At 36.4% G+C, this 5,240-nt stretch overlaps 1 pseudogene; it reads right to left on the reverse strand.

The window, feature by feature from the left end:
• Positions 1-2,955: 2,955 nt before the first annotated feature.
• LOC113264668 (60S ribosomal protein L23-like) lies at positions 2,956-3,355 on the reverse strand (annotated as a pseudogene).
• Positions 3,356-5,240: the final 1,885 nt, after the last annotated feature.

Genomic DNA, 5,240 nt, shown 5'->3' on the forward strand with positions numbered 1-5,240 from the left:
ACCAAGCAATTCTGGGCTTTTAAGCACAAGTGGCTTATTTTGGGTATTAGAACAGAAAGATTTCACAGAATGTAAGAGATTATCAAGCAGAATCAAATTTTCCTACTTCTCAGACCAGTGCAGATGGAAATAGGAGAACCGAAAGGAGACAGGGGTGTTAGATCCTGTGCCCCAGCACGGTGCCCTCCCTTCCCCTTGGGTTGAATTTACGTAAGAGGAAGGAATGCATTCTGTCTGTTGAGCTGTGGGATTCGTCTCTGCTCTCTGGTGGGACCCCGGAAGATCTGTAGTGGTACATTGGAAGTGGTCACAGACAACCTTATTTTTCATGACAGTTTCGAGGCATGGTCAGCTATTTTGAAGAATATCACACCATTTGTGTGTTTCTGATATTTTTCTCATGATAAGGATGGGGTTATTTTTATTTTTTTATTTATTTTAGGAGGAAAATTGCAGAAGTAAATGCCATTCTCATCACGGGATGTTAAGCATCTGTGTTATAGGATCACCAATGATTGGACTAGCAGTTCATCTTTTTTTTGAATTTTTATATCATGTTTTTAAAAACTGTGATGAACTATACATAACATAAACCCCACTATTTTAACCATCTTTAAGTGTACCATCTAGTGGCCTTAAGCACATTCACACTGTGGTACCACCATTAGCACCATCCATCTGCAGAACTTGCCCACCTTCCTAAACTGTAACTCTTTACTCATTAAATACTGCTCCCCGCTCCCCTTCCTTCCAGTCCCTGGCAAGTCCCATCCTACCTTCTTTCCTGGGCATTTGACTACTCTAGGTATCTCAGTACTTTATCTTAACAGAGCCATCAGTTTCTCCTTTCACATGCTAACCACACATTCCACTTAATGAAGCTCTTTCTGCCTAGTCCACAATCCTCGTTCACTATTCTTTTTCTCCAGCTTCACTGAGGTATATATATAATTGACAAATAAAAATTCTAAGATATTTAAACTGTACTTTGTGTTAACTTGATACACATATACATTGGGAAGGAATTCCTCCCATCTAGTTAATTAAGACATACAAACGTATCTATCACCTCACATATTTATCTCTTTTGAGTGTATAAGAACATTTACGTTTTACTCTCTTAGCAAATTTCCATTATGCAACACAATATTATCAACTATAGTTACCATGTTATACATTAGATCCTCTGACCTTATTCATCTTACAGCTGAAAGCTTATACCCTTTTATCAACTGCTCCCTATCTCCCCAAGTCTCTATCCCCTGGCATCATTTTTCTACTCTCTGTTTCCATGATTTTGACTTTTTATTTAGATTCCACATGTAAATATACCACACTGTATTGTCTTTCTCTGTCTGGCTTATTTCACTAAGCATAATGCTCCCGGGTTCCGCGCATGGTGTTGCAATGACAAGACTTCCTTCTTTCTTGTAGCTGAGTAATATTCCATTTTATACACCCCATCTTCTTTTTCCATTTATTTATTCATTGATGGACACTTAGGTTGTTTCCATATGTTGACTATTGTGAATAATGCTGCAATGAACATGAGAGTGCAGGTATCTCTTTGATATCCTCATTCGCTGTCCTTTACATTTAACTCTCCTTCTGCTGGACAAATAACTGAACTCAGTTATTCAGTTACTGGTTATTCTTGCATACCAATGGACAGAAAACAGTCATACTGGAAATTAAAAATTCCACAATAAGCCTCACGGGAACAGTAAAAGTGTCATTTTATTTCTGACTACTCTTTTTCTTCTATTACTACAAAATTTGGGCAAAAAAGTAACTCCCTCAAAAAAGGTTATTTTCTCTCACTGATGACTATCTTAAAACTACATGTGTTCTGAAAATTAAATTAAGCGGTTTATTACCAATTAATATTTATTGACTTCATTGCCAACTTAGTTACTTTCTCTTTTAAATCTTTTTTTTTAAAGTTTTTTTTTTTATTTATTCATTTGAGAGAGAGTGCGTGAAAGCATGAGCAGCGAGGAGGGTAAGAAGGAGGGGGAGGAGCTGACTCCTCGCGGAGCTGGGAGCCCTGCAATGTGGGAATCAAGCCCAGGACCCTGGGATCATGACCTGAGCCAAAGGCAGCCTCTTAACTGACTGAGCCACTCAGACACCTTGTCTTTTAAATCTTGACTGTCTTGTGTTCACAGGAAAACATAGGACTGAAAAATGTTTATGTACAGTAGACTCAGTTCCCTTCCCTTTTTTCCTGCACTAAGATTTTGCTTAGCCTTTAGGCAAGTTTCTCCTTTTTATATGGCCCAATTTTATTTCTTTAGATTTCAAGGCATCCCTGACCTATAATAAACAGACTTTGGGTTTTATGAAGCAAAGTAAATAATTAATTAGGAGCTCAACTGTTTTCAATAAATTAGGATCAAATTGGATTTTTATAATCTATTATTATTCTATATTATACTTTTAAATAATTGTGGCATGCATACAATGACTGAGCATTTGTTATATATTTTATGCTAGTTTTATAACTTTATAAAATATAAAAATAATGTAATTAAAATATATTTGAACATAATTTTAAACTTTTAAATATGAATAATTACACTGTGGAAAATACACATAAAAGTAGTCTCCTACCACTTTAAAATATAAAGTTAAAACCTCACAAATAATGACCTAAAATCTACAAGTCAAAAAAGGAAGCATGGTAGTTTCATGTTAGTGTGTTCATGTAATCAATAAATTGTGTCCCTTTTTAAAAAATTATTCTTTTTTTTTAAATTTTATTTATTTATTTGACAGAGAGAGAGGCAGCCAGCAAGAGAAGGAACACAAGCAGGGGAAGTGGGAGAGGAAGAAGCAGGATCCCAGCAAAGGAGCCTGATGTGGGACTAAAAAATTATTCTTACTTTTATATTTAGGGGAGGAGGAGCAAATCATTTTTATTTATTTATTTATTTAAACAAATACACCAAAGAATCATGCAATCCTGCCAACACTGGATGCAATCCTGGGCCACAAGTCTGCACGTTCTTTTGTGAATTGTTCTTAAGATAGCAGAGCCTTTCATTTCACCTTTATTGTTTACCATGACCCCATGTTAACTTCAAAATAAAACACACCGTCTTTTCTCCAGTATTCCTGCAGTATACCACTGCTGGATGTACCTTCTTCCTGAGCTCTGGTTTGCCTTTCTTTACTGTGGCCATCACCACGCAGGTGGAAGTCTGTTCAGTCCTCCCTTGATACCCTTCACAGAGATGATAAACAGATTTTTGGCTCCCGTGTTGTCAGCACAGTTGATCACAGGTCCTACCGAAAGACCCAGGGAAATCCAGAATTCTGCAACGGAGGACCCACCACGTCCTTACTCAGACATCTTGAACGCAGGAAAGGGACAGAAGAAAAGCTGTACCTTTTTTTTTTTTTAAATAAGTGTATTAGTCATTGAGTAGAATTGAGGACGACATTTTTGTAGCAAATATTTTTGTCTTTTTAGATCTGCCAGTAAAATCTGAAGAAATGCAAGTTATTTATTTTATAACTTAGAGCAAATGCATATGATTTTTTTGCACAGTTATTTGAGACTTTTAGGTAAAAAATGACTTCTTTAAGATTACTCATGAGATGAGAGGAACTTAAAATGGGAAGGGTCTCAGATATTCTTTTTTAAGTTATTTTTCTATATTGATAAGCCCGCTCTTTAACCCCCATCCCTTATTTCACCCCCCCCCCGCCACGCTCACCTTTCCCTGGTAACCACCACATATGGCAGATTTCAAAAAAAGGAAACTACAGAGGATATATTATTTTCTTTAAAAATTAAGAGACATGTATGGCAGATTCCACTAAATATGCTTCCTAAGGCACACGGACATACACACAGAATACAGACATACAAACAACATACAGAGACGAACGTTTTAAAAAAGATAATTAGTGGAGTTTGAGGAACAAATCCTTACAAAGAGCTGAAAGGAAAAGAGCCAGCCTGGATTGTAACTAGAAGGTTATAAAGAATTTACAAATAAGATATCTTTTGAGAATTAAACAGGAAGATCAAGACAGAATCAACCTGGCCAGGGATAGACAGCTTATCTTAGAAAGACAAAGATTCTCTCAGAAGAGCAAGCCTTGAATGATCCTGATTGCATGAATTCACACATCCATCAAAATATCAGTATCAATCAGAAGGAGCGTAGGTTAAGCATGAACAATAAAATAATCAGAGTTCAGTGTCAAATACAATCACTATCCATCCAAGGACAGCCCAAGGAAGTGGGTGACATAGGCCAAAGGCTTTTCCTGTCCAGTTGTAACAGTACAGCTTCATCTAATTCCATCAACTATTCAAATCTTATAACTAATTCCATTTTTTTGTGATTTCATAATCACCAAATCATCTTCTAACTGAGCTGTTTTCCCCCTGAAGTATCTGAAGAAAATACCCAGCCCAAGGACTTAAATAGTGTTTGTACTAACCTGGCCTGTTGTATTTCTAATTGTGAATTAACAGCCCCCTGGTTAGAATTTGGCAATTCATGTAAATTTCCCAAAGGGAAAATGTGTTGGCCATAGGACTCAAATGTCTAATACCTCAACAGTTAAAGTTTATGCCACAAAATAGCATAGATTTGAATGTTTAACATCAGAATTGTAGACTTGATTGATATGAACTAACACTGGATGCTGACCAATCAGGTTTTGGAGCTTGCAAAAAAATAGGGCAGATTCTGAATCACCTCATAAATTCATGATCCAAGGAATCTGAAGTGAAACTGAGCTAGCTACAGTTTCCCCAGTATTACCACATTAATTGTAGGGATTGTCTGTACTCTGCAATATCTAGAACTTACTTGAATAGAAATGATTCAGTAAAGCAGGTAATGTGATGCTCATTTGATACCTGAGAGAATTGAGGTGTAGTGAAATTATATAATTTTTTTTCAAGCTGACACAATTAATAAGTGGACCTAGAATTAGAGCCGGGTCCTTGTAGTCAGGGGTCGCAAACTCAAATGACTACAAAGGTGGTAAGTGGGTAAAGAAGGTGCAAGGACTGCTTAAAACTGTGTAGGTTGTGAACTTGTAACAACATAGGTTGCCAGTTTCCCAAGAAAAGTCAAATATTCTAATTTTATGTGAAATCTCTTGATTTTGAAATATTGCTATCTAATTCAAAAGTAAGTTTTGGACATAATGAGCTGAATAAAACACTTATACATAAGCACATTTGGGCTATGGGACACCAATTTGTGGCCTAT

Source organism: Ursus arctos, unplaced genomic scaffold, assembly GCF_023065955.2.
Source record: "Ursus arctos isolate Adak ecotype North America unplaced genomic scaffold, UrsArc2.0 scaffold_13, whole genome shotgun sequence".
Lineage (NCBI taxonomy): Eukaryota > Metazoa > Chordata > Mammalia > Carnivora > Ursidae > Ursus > Ursus arctos.